The 15,602-nt window shown below is 36.5% G+C and overlaps 1 protein-coding gene across 2 annotated transcripts in view; it reads right to left on the bottom strand.

Annotated features, from left to right (window-relative positions):
* NMNAT3 (nicotinamide nucleotide adenylyltransferase 3) overlaps positions 1-15,395 on the bottom strand; it is a 38,551-nt gene extending 23,156 nt beyond the window's left edge. Inside the window, exon 1 of one of the 2 annotated variants that reach the window (XM_014053347.2) lies at positions 15,310-15,395. The gene's annotated coding sequence lies outside the window, so the exon portion shown is untranslated. Of the gene's footprint in view, positions 1-9,912; positions 9,956-15,309 lie in introns of those variants that run through there. The other variant, XM_014053348.2, reaches the window with a different exon arrangement.
* Between the last annotated feature and the right edge of the window lie 207 nt (positions 15,396-15,602).

Raw genomic sequence — 15,602 nt, 5'->3', positions numbered from 1 at the left:
CAGAAAGGGGCTTGGTGGGTCAGCCTTGCAGCGGGTGGAGGACCCTGGACAGGGTGTTAAGGCTTGATCGAAGCTGGTAGAGCTGCCATCAACCTCTGACAGTAGTGGGGCTGGTGGGTTGGCCTTGTGGAGGGTGGATGACCCTGGACAGGGTGTCGACGCCGGGAAGGGTGGAAGGAAACATGGTGGCCACCGGATACCTAAAGAGTTCCGATTCAAGGGGGCTATGCCTCCAGAGGTTTGGGATTCATGAAAAAGGCACCAAGGATTAGAGAGCAAGAGGATGAGCAATTTTATAAGATATGGGATTTGTTTTATTGGTGGCTAGGGGAAAAAAAAACTTGGAAATGAAAAATGATATACTTATGCTTTAATTGAAGTAAGTGAATGATGATATAATTATGCTGTGAAATAATCTAACAATGATACAATGAAGAATTAATATAAGGTCTGGTGATATAATGTATAATGTTAAGAACTTATTATAATGATATTTCGCTGCTGATAAGCAATTTTAATAAGGGAACAAATGAAAACTGGTATATATATGCAGCGACGTCTTGTTGAAAAATGAAGGAATAAGATCTCTGTTTGAAGGTATGAAATGCAAGGACAATAATGAATATAAGTATACTTTCTGGGGAAAAATAATGCTAATGTTAACTGAATATATATTGTAGAATGAAAATGAGGTTTTTAGTTATACTAGATGAAACATTTGAGATGGTAAATATTATTTGAAGATGTAGATGTTAAAACACTTGTAACCAAACGACATGCTGCATGTGATGATGGTTTTTTTTTCTTTTTTTTGTGCTTTTTCCTTCCCCCCCCCCCTTTTTTAATCCTAGTTTATTGTGGTGTCTATTAAATATATAACAGAGAGATATGGGGGGTGTGTATGGGGGGAAATGTAGTAGGGATGGATTGCTACAGGCAGGGGAATAAGAAACGATACTAAATTATAATCTATTAAATGAAACAATGAATGTATAAGAATGATAAAGGTTAAAACACCTGTAATCAAATGACATACTGCATGGGATGATGGGCTTTGTTTTTTTTTTGTGTGTGTTTTTTTCTTTTTTCTTCTTTGCCTTTCTTTTTCTATTGTTATGTGATTATGTTGTCTATGTAACAAAAATAAAAAAAATTCTATAAAAAAAAAGGCACCAAGGGAAATGGGTGCGGGTCATCTTAGGGACACGTCATCCCGACCATCGGACCCCAGGGAAAGGGCCCTGCGGTGGGGGATAGTGTTGTGACTCAGCAGATGTCTGCTGTGAGTCTTTTCGGGATACAAGATTCATTATGCAGCTGGGGCTGGTTAGAGGCAAGTTTGGAGATAAAAGGACGGATGCTGCCATGCCCTAGTCGCAGGGGACAACATTCCTTCGTGCGTACAACATTGCTTAATACACTTGGATAAGTGTTTTGGTGTTTCCTGTAAGCCTGATTCATGGAAGAAGTGCATTGCTTGTAAGAGTTTTGTTTTGCATTCTTGTCGGAGACTTGTATTTATGTTATTTTTGGGCTCGAAGCCAGTTTGAACTGAGAACTGATAAAGAAAGACTTCCTTTTAAGTTTGTCTGCTTGCGTTTGTTAAGAGCCGTGAAGGGGGACAGAACAACAATGTATATATATGTATGGGTACAACATAAGGAAATTGGATATAAATTGTAAACAGTGATTTGGAAAGGAGGATTAGAAATTTTTGTTACTAAATATTATTGATGTTTAGTCAGAATAGGCCATGAGGATATAGTGTTATTAGAGGATATTAGAAATAACAAATGAAATGCCAGTATGTGGTCAGGTTTTAAATCTTGGTACATTTTATGATGAAGGACATTTAAACAATTATAGTCAAATGAAAATGGAGGTATGATGATGGTAATATGTATAAAAATATCTGATTTAAAATACTTGAGTTAATACGAATTTTGTGATGACAGTGGAGACGCACCAAAGTTTTTTGTAACCAACTGATATACTTTCTACAGTATGTAAAGGAGGAGGATTCTTTGTGTTATGTTTGTTTTGAAAATTTAAAATAAAAAAAACATTTAATTAAAAAAATATGTCAATCTATAAGATCGAATAATAGAATAAGAAATTAAAAAGCTAGGGTGGGGAAAGATACTTTTCAGCTCTTAGGGAAATCTAGTTACTTTTTCTGTAACTAGCTTTCCAAAAGTAAAAACAGAATTTTTTTGTTTAAAGTTGAGGCAGGATTATTTATTTTCCTTTGAAGACTGTTAACTGTGCTAAAGAATGAAAAAGAAAGGTATATCGTTTTCTCTCATCTCAGGTCCAGAATGCCAAATTCTTTCTGATGTTCAGCAATATTCTCTGTAATTGTTAGTTTGGCCTCTGATTCTTCTCAAACAGAAAAGAAAAAAGGAAATGTCCCTAGAACCCTCAGATGAACAAATTATTGGTATTTTTAATCTCTCTTCATATTCAAAAGCAGTTTTCTGCTACATGGCTTAGAGTTGTAGTGCCAAGCTGCTTATTCTGATACTGGCATCTCTTTATAAGTAATTATTCTTCCAACTTCCATCATAAAAATTCTATTAAATTTGGTATCTTTAAATATAAACCAACCCACAGAAAATCTATTATATTATAAAGAAAGACACTGAAGTACATTAGATCAAAGAAAGAATCACAGCTGTAAGGATTATTGCTTTAAAGAAATACTTTAGAAATACAACCTTTTCTTTGATAGTTACAGAGCACTGATAATGTGCGTACAATGATGAAGGCGGCAAAAGAAAGCCTATGGCTAAAAATACTCATTTCTGCTCAGTAAGTGTGTCAAATTAAGCATCCACATGGCTCCAGAAATCCTACACTGCAATACCACAAGCTGAGCATACTGTTCACAAATTTCCCAGCAATATTGCTATTATTCATTTTGCATGATCTTGCATGCTTAAGTATTTAATTTTGGTTAATACTGTGGGCCAAAACAGTGGTGGGAGGCATTTCATTTCTATCTAAAGCAAAGTTAGGAAGAATCTATACAATATTTGTGTGTGAAGAAAGCTAGATAAACCATCTTTATTTCACACTCTTTTAACCTCTGTTTTCATGACTACCCAGTATTAGTCTATAAATAATTACTAAAATGTATGGACTACAGTAAGAAAAGCTGAAAAACTAAGTAAAAATTGCTACCTTAATCAGCTCTATTTAGTGAAAATGCAAAAAAGTGAATGTTTGTATTTTAAGGTTAATAAAATAACAGTCAAGATTATGAATTATGTAATTAAACATTAAAACAGGTAATATACATAGCCCAGTATCAGATACAAAAGAGATTCAAAATACTGCAGAAAGGGAGAGAAATATCATGGTTAGTTCTAAGTAGTGTTTGATTTAAGTGTCACATTCTTCATACTGGATTAAGTGATCTTTATAGCACCTGAAATGAGCTGCAAGCCTACTGATTTGCCTTTGTTTCTCTTTTTATGTCCTCCTTTTGTACTGGTCCCCAGTGATTCTGATTATTTCAACAAGAAAGAAAATACTTTATTCTTGCTTAAACGGAGGTTGTTGCCAGGAAATTGGGTTGGAATAAAAAGAAGGAGGTAGATGCAGCTACTTAACAGGTAACACCCACAACATACCTTTTCTGCCTGATCTGATGGGATGGGGTCAGGGGTGGGTTCCTGCCAGTTCTAACCTCTTCTATAGAAAAGGTTCCACAAATCTACCGTGACGTTTAGAACTGGTTCCAACTCCCACTCCCTGCCCGGCTACACTGCGCTTGCCCCGCTCCCTGCACACTGATTGGCTGGCTCACCAATAGCCCTGCCTGCCTCTAAAAGTCCTATCTAAACCTTAAAGTCTTAAAGCTGTCAAGTTTGAACATCCCTGGTTTTTTTTTCTAAAGGGTTAGGGATGCAAGGGTCTTGTAACTTGACAGCTTTAAGACTTCCACACTTCAATGCCAGAGTTCCTGAGCCAACATGACTGGAGGAAAAATTCTGGGAGTTGAAGTCCACAAGTCTTAAAGCTGTCAAGTTTTAACACCCCTGGTTTTTTTTTCTAAAGGGTTAGGGGTGCAAGGGTCTTGTTACTTGATAGCTTTGACTTGCGTGCTTCAAATGCCAGAGTTTCTGAGCCAACATTTTGGTTGCTAAGCAAGAGCATTGTTAAGTGAGTTTCACCACATTTTACAAGTTGGCCAGGTACACCCAGTCACATGACTGCCAAGCCACTCCCACTTGGTCACATGGCTGGCAAGCCACTCCTACCTGGTCACATGGCTGGCAAGCCACTCCCACAAAGCAGGCCATACATACAGAAGAGGTTCTAAAAATTTTTGAAACCCACCACTGGATGGGGTGGAGAGATGTAATCGGGAAGAGGTGGTCCCTGAAATAACCTGGCCCAATGCCATGCAGGTCAAAACCAGCACTTTGAACTGGACCCTTCTGAAACAATGAACAGTATTACAGATTACAATCATCCATCTCCTGAATTTGAAAAACTGCTCAGAGAGAAAATGTACAAGAGTTGTAATCTCACATGAGATTACCCCAGAACATGTTCAGGGTTTCTTATCTTACTACAGGGATATGTAAATATTAGATATTTGGGGACAGTTATTTTCCATGGACAGAATTAGAAACAGGTACACAACTTAATCATGTGAGCCGCACTTGATAGAGGAAATGTTGATTCTGCCTCAGAAGAATCAATGGAATAGAACAGGTGTATTATTTAGCAATCCCAGTTGTGTAGATGGCCACAGGAATAATTACTTAGAGTGTGGATTCTTCACTGAATGAATGTATTGTACTGTAGTCAATAGATGACTATAAAGAAGACCAATAGTATATCCAATACCACAACCCTCTCCCTAAAAAATTGTAAAGAATTATACATAATGGTTCACTCAAATTTGGAATGATAATTAAGCATATTTATTTGTTTAAAATCTGGCCTCTCCTGCATATCTAGTCTTTATTTTATTTGAATTTAAATGCAAATGCCATGAAATCTGTTTTGTCTTTTGCCAGCTTATTATTTTTAGATTGCAACTCCAAAATTCCAGTGGAGTCCTTGGTTATATCGTCTCCCAGCTAAACTATTCTTACATACAATTAGTGAGTTAAACTGTAGATTGGCAAACCCAGGAATTAACTATGTTAGAAATTATACATTGATTTTTGGTCCAATTTTAGTCAATAGTTAAAGTATATCTAGTTTTATTTATTTATATCATTTAGGGGTAGAAGTCCATCCTTGGTTTTAGGCCCATTCACATAACAAGGCCTTTTCACTCTAGTGCTAACTTTTTTATTTATGTTTAAAGCACCTTGCTAGCATATAAAATCCTCTAGAAGTTAGATAGCTTTTTCTTTGAATACTCCAACATCATATTATTCTTGCACAAACAAGGAAAGCGTAAGTTTTTTTGAGTTATATTCCTTAACAGGTAACTCAGTAGTAATTGCCATTTTGTGCCACATATTTTTGCTCTTCATCAAACTTTGTATATTCTATAACTGGTTTACTGCTGTCGAATCAACTTGCATTAGATAAACCTGGGTAAAACAATACATTGACAGGGTTTTTTAAAAAAAACAAAATGTACAGCTATGTAAAGTTAATACCAGGAGACCTTCATATGTGTTTTTTCTCCAATGATCACACCTAGATACTTGCCCAGACTTTAGGTACTCCCCAGGCAGTAATAAAAATTAGAAGTTTTGCTCAAATTAAGAAATACTCAACATTTTCCTATTCTCTCTCCCCCCTCCGTTCTATCTGTAAAATAATTTGAGTTCCACAGAACTGTTACTCAAGGAAAGTCTTACATAGTTTAAGCAATGTAATCATACTGTATACTAGCTAATTGTTTTATTCCTGTTAAATCTGTTCATCTACCCCAGAAAAATATGTAACACTGGTTAAGCTCATATCAGTTATTTCTGATCATAGTCTATGTATTAAGGGAACTTCCCCATAACAAAATTGGAGTCATGTTTGCTCAACTTTGATCTTCCACAGTATCACAATTGCATGGAAGAATATCCAGAAAAGGGAATTCTTAAAAGCAGGGACGGGATAAACAAGGAGGAAGAAAAATATTTATGTAGCAAAATAATTTGCTTTTGTGTGGCAAAACCAAGCTTAAGAGTCATGTAAACACCAAGAAGCTCCAAGCCCAATGAAAATATTTGAATGTAGGCATATCTGTCTTATAGCTGAAGCAGAGGTGGGTTGCTCCTGGTTTTACTACTGGTTTGCTTCGCGCGTGCTTCGCAGCCATCCAAGGCAAATATCTGCAGGTCTGTGCGCATGGGTGCACAGTTCAATGTAAATTGATCTTCACGCGTGTGTAGAACAATTTACAGTAAACTGTGCACATGTGCACACTACTATAAAAAATGCTGGCAGCGGAGACTGGGGAACTGGTTCGGGGGCATGGCCAGCCTGGGTCACTGCCGGTTCTGCGACCCAGGCCAAAATACCGCTACCAGTTTGGCTGAACTGGGTCAAACCGGGAGCAACCACCTCTGATCTGAAGACATATAAAAGAACAGAAATGTTAAGCTGTGAAGAAGCAGGATATTGGACATTATTGAATGTGCTTTTGCACAGTTGTGCTGAAAGATTAGCTGCAAGAAAGTAAGGCTGCTTTTAGAGAACATCACTAAGAGTAGCGGAACAAAGATTCTGGAATCTAGAAAGGAGTTATTTTTGTCTTCTCCCCAATCTCCACAGTCAAATCATCCCAGAAGTGAAAGTACTAATGCTCAGTGAGACTCCATTTGGAATTGTCTGTGTAGAATTCCATATGTATAATTTGTTAAATCAACAATACTTTATTTACTGGTAATACGCATAAATTATATACCTAAGCCACCACAATAGTAAACACTATAATTTAGACAAAAACAATCTATATAAATCTGCAGTTTGTGTCCCTTTTGTTAAATTTCTTACAAATACATAGTTTTGATCAATATGGAAATTATAATTCATCTGTAATATTTTAAACAATTACAGAACATGTGTTGAGGTCAAGATTTTTTCCCCAAACTTGTTGCAAAATTTAAACATTCACCGTTTTAAAATAAAATATGTAGACTTCGCTGGATATTAACATTAATAGATCAAAAAGATAAAGACGGTTAAATCAAAATCCTTTCAGAGTAAACCTTAAAAGTTTTAAAAAGTTTTCTGTGTTAGACTGCAAATTGTGATTTTTTAATCATTTCTATCCTGGAGTTGGCAAATGGGCATATATAAGTAAATACTACTAAAATTTGATTATATGTTAAAAGCTCTGATAATTATTTTTCAGTTGCAGACAGACCAATAGCCTTTTTATATTTTTAATAAAAAGCAGCAGTTTTAATCAGCAAATGGCAGTAGGTTATCCATGGGCATAACTCATAACACTCAACCTACACTCTATTTTTCTATCATTAATATTAAAGGTCTGACAGGTTAATTGAGAAAGGAATTATCTGTAGAACAATCTAAGATTGCTTTCAGTTTAGGATTGTATGATTATCTGACAAAGGTAGTTCAAAGTTAACACTTCAAAGATATATTTAAAACAAATACTCCAAACTCAAATTTTCATCTCTATATTTAATTGTAAAATTACTTTAACCTTGGGAGAGGAATAGCAAATTGGGAAAAAATAGTTTAATGCAGAAAGTTTAGCCAGGATGAACTAAACCTTCAGAGGCTTTTTTGATATTTGATCAAAGAAGCTGTCAGATCTACCATCACATCACTTCAGTTCTGCTTTGCTATGATGGCATCCTGCCATAATAGGAATAGGACCAGTAGGGGAATGTCGGAAGGGGGGATGACAGGAACAAGAGGTACCAGGAAAAATAGGAGCCACGGTGACCCAGTGGTTAGAATGCAAAACTGCAGCTACTTCTGCTGCCTGTCTGTCTGCAGTTTAGCAGTTCGAATATCACCAGGCTTAAGGTTGACTCAGCTTTCTGAGGTTGATAAAATGAGGACCCAGATTGTTGGGGGCAATATGCTGATTCTGTAAACTTCTTAGAGAGGGCTATATATATTGTGAAGCAGTATATAAGTCTAAATGCTATTGCTATTGCTACCATCCCAAGATAAGAGACAATGGTTGAAAGATCCAAGGACACAGAATGGAATGCAAATGGCTAGTAAAGAGATGTCAACGTTAGAACTGTTACCAAAACACTAGTTTGAATACTAGTGAATATATTAACAAAATGTATATTCCCAGGGGAGGGCCTGGGAAAAGGGAAAATCATGGGGTTTATGCAGGAATATTCAGATCTGACTTTGCATACGCTTTAACACTTGGCTTTAATAAAAGTATACCTTTCGCTACAAATGGGAGTTGAGGGTCTTTCTTTCCTAAACACCCAAGCTGGGACAGTCCTGATGTAAGCCCAGGTTACACCTGGCCTTTATATTCTCCCATCTTCATCAAAGATTTCAAAAATTATGCTGCAAGAGTGGAATAGTAGAGATAATAAGCTTTCTTACGTTAGCATGGCCTCTGGCTAGGGAAATAATGCAACTCAGCTATTTCTGCCACAATGAACACAGTGGGTCTGCTTTGAGTATTCTTTTAAGTATCCTATTCTTAAATAGGATTAAATAATCCTATAAATTCTCTCATTATTTTACATGTACTTTTTACTATTCCTCTGAAAATAATAGGCAAATCAATGTCTTTGACCTATTTAACTGTTTTCCTGTTTATGTCAACTGTTAACAAACCAAATACCAATCAGAATATAATTAAACATTTCACTTTAATTTGAAAAACACACCAGATGCAATATTGATTTGGTATGCATTATTACATTACCTCAGAGGCTTAATCAAGCAAATTAAGCTCGTAGATACCCTTAGAAAATATTAAGAAATAACCAAAGTGATATTTACCACTTTATTATGTTAACCAATTTTGACATAGGCATAGTATTACATAGTATTACATAGTATTTAAGAATATGTACTGTATAGATGTATACTTTAAAACCTTGTTGGCAGATTCTTTCCTTTAAGGATTTTCCTGTAAAAAGACAACTGACAACCCGACTTTCTAGGTGGGGATTTCTTAATCCATGTAGTTACAACTTCTCTCTCCAGATTACTCCTGGGAAAAACAGAAGGGAAGATACTTCAAACCTTTCTATCCCAAACCCAGTAATAGCAAAGTTTGCTAATTTTAAATAAAAAAAGGAGAGATAATTGTTCAATCACATGCGGGTGACGTTTAATGAGAAATATGCTTGTGAAACATGTCACTACATTCTTAGATAAAAGGAGCTTATTATCTCCTACTTTTTCACAGAACCTACCTAGGAGTCAAGCATATAATTAATAGCAAGGATGGTCACATCTAGATAAAGTCAGTGAATCTTAATTTTCAGTAACTAGGCATAAGAGATCAATACTAAGAAAAAGCAAATAGTTACACTCTATAATGTATAACAATTTGAAGATGATTTCTAAGATTTTCAAAATCTCTGGAGAAAGACCTCACATTTATAAATAACTGTTTGCAACTTATTTCATATAAAATCTTTCAATGTTCTGTGCCCTAATTTCAAATTCTTCTTTTCCTGTTATAATTATTTATAATTTCTTCTTCATGGTGAGCATAAATTAGCTAGGGCTGAACCATGAATTCCAACACCTGCAGAGAAAAGAAATTATTGAATGTAACATATTAATTGTAAGCCGTCTACAGCAGCAGGAGAGACAAAATCTAAATTTTGTTTTATAATACTATTCAGTTGCAAACAACACTTTACACATCAATGCAGCAAAGCCCCTGTGATGATTTATATGAGTATGTGTTAGACAAAGTTAATGTGAATTTTAAATAAAAAGGAGCCGGGAGGACTTAACCTCTTCTTTACTCACAGTTTTTATCTTCCAAATTCTCTATTGTAATTCTTCTCTACTTTGCAATATTCCTGAAACACACATCTAGATAAATAATGTGGGATACGGTAATTAGAATATTATAGGAGGAGGATAACTGGTTCAGAAAACTCTCAATTCCTCTTCCCATAAGGATGGGCTATATCAAGATATTTTTCACCACTGTAAAGAAATGTAATCCCATTCTGAGCAAGGAACTAGGGCAAGGAAGATTCCAATATTTTATTACAGCAAGATAGAACTATGAAATAAAACAAGCTGAAGTCAGTCTAAGAATATACTTTCTACTAGAAAAGGGAGACTAAATACTTGAAGCAGTCTATATATTAGACTTAGGCCAGTTGTTTCAATATTAGTAATATTAAATTATACGGACTTCAACTCTCAGAATTCTCCAGCCAGCATGCTGGCTGGGGAATTCTGCAACCTGAGTCTACGATTAAAATTTGCAAGGTTGAGAAACACTGCTTTAAAATGATTTTAGTTACAGAAAATATCAGGTGGTTTATAAGAACAAACATGCTGCCAGAGAACTGAACTATTTTGTAGTTTTGGTAATTCCTGTGTATGTTAGTTACACTGCAGTTTAAAGCCTAATATGGGGGAATAGGAAAAAATATTTCCACTTCTGATTTTAAGAGGACTACTAGGCTATACTGAAAGTCAATATTTTGTCCATCCCTATCATAACAGAATTTCTACCCAACTGATGGAGAAATGCAAGTGTGGATACATCTGATAAGTACTCTGTCCAAGAGAAATCTGATCCATGAATCACAGAAGACAAAAGCCAGAAGCATCAGATGGGACCTGTACAAAGTGATGGCACTTGAAAGGGACTGATTCAGAGGCTATCAAAATTAACACATGAGGACACACTGGTTATGGTCATGTTGAACAGAATTTAATCTCAAAGCCAGCAGTGTGAAAGTTAAAAACAAAATAGCCCTAGATGGAGAGATGTACAGGTAATCTCCTCACAGCAACCATTTAGTTATGATGGTGATGAAAAAGGGGCAGATATACAACCTTTGCAGCATTTCTCTCTCTCCCTCTCTCTGTCACATTCACCATTACAGTCAGTTTAGTACTGCAACCAACTCTGACCATGGAATCTTTTGACGTGTCCCCCCCCCCACCTTACAGAGGGTAAGGATTATCTAAACAAGCTGTCTCTTCCTGAGCTGCTTTCTTGGCAGTGTAGCACATTTCTAAAAGGTTCTAACTGCAAATTAACAAGCTCAGCTCTGTGACCTTAAACAATTGATTAGAACCCTAGGGCTGGCTCATGCTGCTGCCTTACACTGACAAGACTCTAATCAGTTTCACACCAAAGAATTTTGCCTGTCTCCTAAGAGGCTTCCAGGAAGCACACTAGGCAAACAGTGGACATTAGCATTCTTTTCAATGCACATTCCCTGTTGTGTACCCACTTATTCTCTTGTAAACCTTTCTTCTTCAATGAAATACAAATATCAATTCTCTTCTTGTTAATTATCCCAGTTCCTCCAAAGGAATGAGGACAAATGGCTACAAGACTTGCCCCTTTACCTCATGAAGAAAGTTCTGGAAATCTTCCCTGCGATTTGGATTCACGTGGCTGTTTTGGCATATCCTTCTAATACTGTAAAGCAGGGGTGTCAAACTCGTGATGACACATCATCGTGACATATCACAACTTTTCCCCCCTTCGCTAAAATGAGGGTAGATGTGGCTAGCACATAATACATCCAGCCTGCGAGCCGCGAATTTGACACCTCTGCTGTAAAGGAAAGGAAAGCTGAAATAAAATCATAAGCACATTTGTGGTTACATGTTTTTTCACTTAGTGACCACTTTTCTGATTGAATTACCATGGTCCCTAAACAAGAACCACCCATAGATGATAAGAAACTCTGAAATGATCCATGTGCACAAACATGACAAAAGAATCTTCCTGAGACTACAAGGGATCAATATAAATTCTTAACCATACAAAAAAATCTATGCAGAGAATACAGGAGAAAGTTACATCAAAAATTGCTTCAGGACCAAGACAATTTACACCAATATATAAAACTGGCTAAAAATGCATCTGCTTGCCAAAGAAATGCAAAGTGGAAATAATGTCTTGATTAGAGAAATGAATAAAAATAAGTCATTTTGCAGCTGTGTGTTATTAAGTATGTTGAAAACATTTTGGTATTATTTAGTATTTATTTTGGGGACTAACTGTATGTTGTAAAGATTCTGTCAAATTATGAGAAATGTGTTTGCAAATCAATGGTACTATAGAAAGTTTTAAGACAAATATGGGCTCATATACAGTATATCTCAATGAGAAATGAGCCAGTTTGGCCTAGTGGTTAAGACACCAAGCTAGAAATCAGAAGATAATATGTTCTAGTCCTGCCTTACACATGAAGGGCAGTGGGGTAACTTTAATCCTGTCATTCTCCAGTCAACTCACTTCACAGAGTTATTGACATGGGGCAAATAGGAGGAAGGAGTATTAGATATATTCACTGCCTTCATTTATTTATAAAAAATAATAAATGTAGGATAAAAAGTATTAAATAGTAAAATAATTGTTAGGAATATTGTTGGCAATCTATAAATCATGTAACAATGCTGTACCTGTTTCTTTAAACCATGCTGTAAATGTGATCGGTTGCTGTTTCCTCAATCGGCCATAAGATGGAGCCAGAATCACTGTTAGATGCTGATCTGATCTGAGTGTTTGGAGGTTGGCTGTGTGCCGTATAGTGATCAGTGTGAGCTACTGTAAGTTTTGCAACTGTTAGCAAACTTTGTGTACCGGACTGTTTGTATGTTTATGGACTATGTTATTTGGATTATCCTTTAACTGAAAGATGTTGATGACTGACTGTCTTAACTTTGTATGACTTGGACTGTTTGATGGACTCTGATACCTCTATTTCCACGAAAGTAAAAGCCTATTTAAACTGCAGTGTCTCTGTATGCTGGTTTGTGTGTTCACCAACACCAATCTCACAACGCTTCTCTGAAAGTACTTGCTCTCCCAACAAGGAGCTTATCTAACAATAATGACTATGGAATAATAAAATGTGGTCTGCACACCTCTGCTCTGTACTTCCCAATTTTTTTTCAATACCATCTATTATATCCTTTCATCAAAAATTGCCATGCTGGAGCAATTAACAAACTAACCCACCATTTAGTCTTTGCATTCTCTTTAGAAGGGAACAGAAATAGAATTATTCCAATCAACAAGGCCAGATGCAGAATTCAGATGGGTTAAACAAATCACACTGTCGCAGCAATTTTAACATTTTTTGAGTCACACCATCTAAAGTTGCAGCCTTGCGATTTTTTAATCTATTTCTTGTTATTTAATTTTATTCATTCATTAAGTAGCTCTATACATAGCATGTTCTCCTCTGCTTCTCCCTACAACTGTAAAGTAGGTTGGCCTGAGAAAGAATGAGTGGCTCAAAATCCCCCAATATAAAGGAGTTTATTGCAAATCTGTCTTAATGTCAGCAAAAATAGAACAGGTATTGAGTGAGAGGCCAACTAAAGAAAGGTTAAATTTGAGAACCGATCAGATCGGGCTGGATCAGTAGGGTAAAACATTCCAGAAAAAAAACCCTCAATATATTTCTACTGAGGAAGCAATGGACAGTGTCTCAAAAACGTCTCTCTTATGTTTCCCAGTGCACACAAAGCAATAGACACAAGGTCTTATTTTATACAGTTCCTCATACAGAAGAAAATACAGCTGCCTTCTATAGTCACAAGTAAAGGGATTGAAAAAAAATTCTAGAATTCATGCCCTTTTCTCTACTTTGTTGTCCTTTCAAACTCAATGGAATGTTGGAAATAAATCAAGAAGATGGTACATACTACCATCTATTTGTCCATCAGCAGAATGTCTCTCACACAACATAAAAGAATGAGATTAAATTTGGTAAAGAAGCAAAAAGAAATGAAGTTGAACAATAAAAATATTGTTTATTTATATTGCTTTGTTGTAATTTTTAATGCAATCTCTAGCCAGATCTGGCCAATATATATTATTTATTTATATTGGCCAGATCTGGTTAGAGATTGCATTAAAAATAACAAAATCTAGGAAAAAAAGTACCCCAATACATCTCTATGGAAGAGAACCAGCTTTCTAACCAGCTTTCTCTTCCATAGAGATGTATTGGAGTAGCTGCTTGGAAGGTTCTCAACTACTGGTACTCTATTCTTCAGTTTTTCTCTCTTCTTCCTCACCTCATATAAAGGCAGTGATATGGCTAACATTTTTCAGCCTACATTTTTACCTCCTACACAGGTAGGTTTTTTCAGCCCTTCTAGAATCATTGTGCTAGATTTCAAGAACTAAAGTGTTTTCTTTCCTGCAGTATTAAACTACATCTACAAACTATTTTATTTTGCACATACATAAATTCTAGAGCTCAAGGTCCTATAAAAATTTCACTGGCTTAAAATGGAAAGAGCTAGCAGATATCTTTTAAGACTCATCATTTGTATAAAATGTTTGTATTTCACTCATTTGTTTTTATTTTAGTGAAAACCCTAAACGTAACATATGCTGCACAGAAGGGGTGACATTAATTCAACAGATAATATTCCAATGACTTATAAATGTAAACATGCGGAAAACAATCTAGATGCTTGGTTAACATCACAGATGGCATTGAGATATTAAACAATCTTTAGTATTTTGTACTAAAGATTGGTATTAACCTGCAATAAGGTCTGTTGTGCACAGGTATCAAAATATGTATAATTAAAAAAACAATTAAGTATAAATAGCAAATGTGTTATCAGCTTGAATCGACTGGGTGCCAAATGTAATTGAAGCCACCTCTCTTATCCAATCTGGTCTTTTACAGAAGTCCTTAATCCAGATGAGAAAAGCCATTTGTTAACTGCAAAGAGTTCACCTGCTTCTTATGGCCACTGAAATAACTGGGGCCTTTAACAACCGTTAGCCCCATTGCCTTTATGAAAGCCTTTCTTCTTCACGTTGCCTCTTCCTCCCAAGGACATCCCAGAAGTCAGCAGTTGCTCATTTTAAATGTTCTCTTTTTAGCCTAAAGTGAAAGCCTGCCACTTTCTCAGGTTGCCTCTGACCTAGAGGAAGAGCCTTAAAAGGGCAAGTGGAACTCCAAGCCTGAGAGCTTCGAGAGGTTCGTCCCTGACGATTTATTTTCACTTTTGAAGTGAACAGCCCTTCCTCGTTCCCGTCTTTGCCTCCCTTTACTTAGAGAGCTGGGAAAGCGCGGTCACATACCGCTTTCCGAAGCTTCCTTGCGACGAACCTCCGGCCCCCTTTGGCGCCTCTCCACCCTGCATCGCTCAAGCGGAAAGTAAGATTTAAACCGCCTTGTCCTCCCTTACCAGCCAGAGTCAATATCGCTAACCTCCGCCGACTCCTTTCACCTTCCCGAACTTGATCACAGTTCTGCCCCTCGAGGGGAGGTGCTCCCGGACAGGCAAGGCGGGGTGGAGTTTGAACGTAAACAAACGTAAACTTAGTTGAGTTTTACGCAGGGTTACTTTAACGTATGTTTCTCGCTTCTGCTTTATGTGTTCAGCGCTAGTGCAAAAATGGTTTCTGAATTCTGTAGTACTCGCTGGTTGCGCTGCACTCAGTACTTCCCCCCACCCCCCTAACAAGAGAAATACAACGG

Source organism: Thamnophis sirtalis, unplaced genomic scaffold, assembly GCF_051295495.1.
Source record: "Thamnophis sirtalis isolate CommonGarterSnake01/CBP01778 unplaced genomic scaffold, rThaSir2_p1.2 scaffold_11, whole genome shotgun sequence".
Taxonomy (NCBI): domain Eukaryota; kingdom Metazoa; phylum Chordata; class Lepidosauria; order Squamata; family Natricidae; genus Thamnophis; species Thamnophis sirtalis.
The sequence above is the reverse complement of the archived record's forward strand: the minus strand, read 5'-3'. Positions and strand labels throughout refer to the sequence as shown.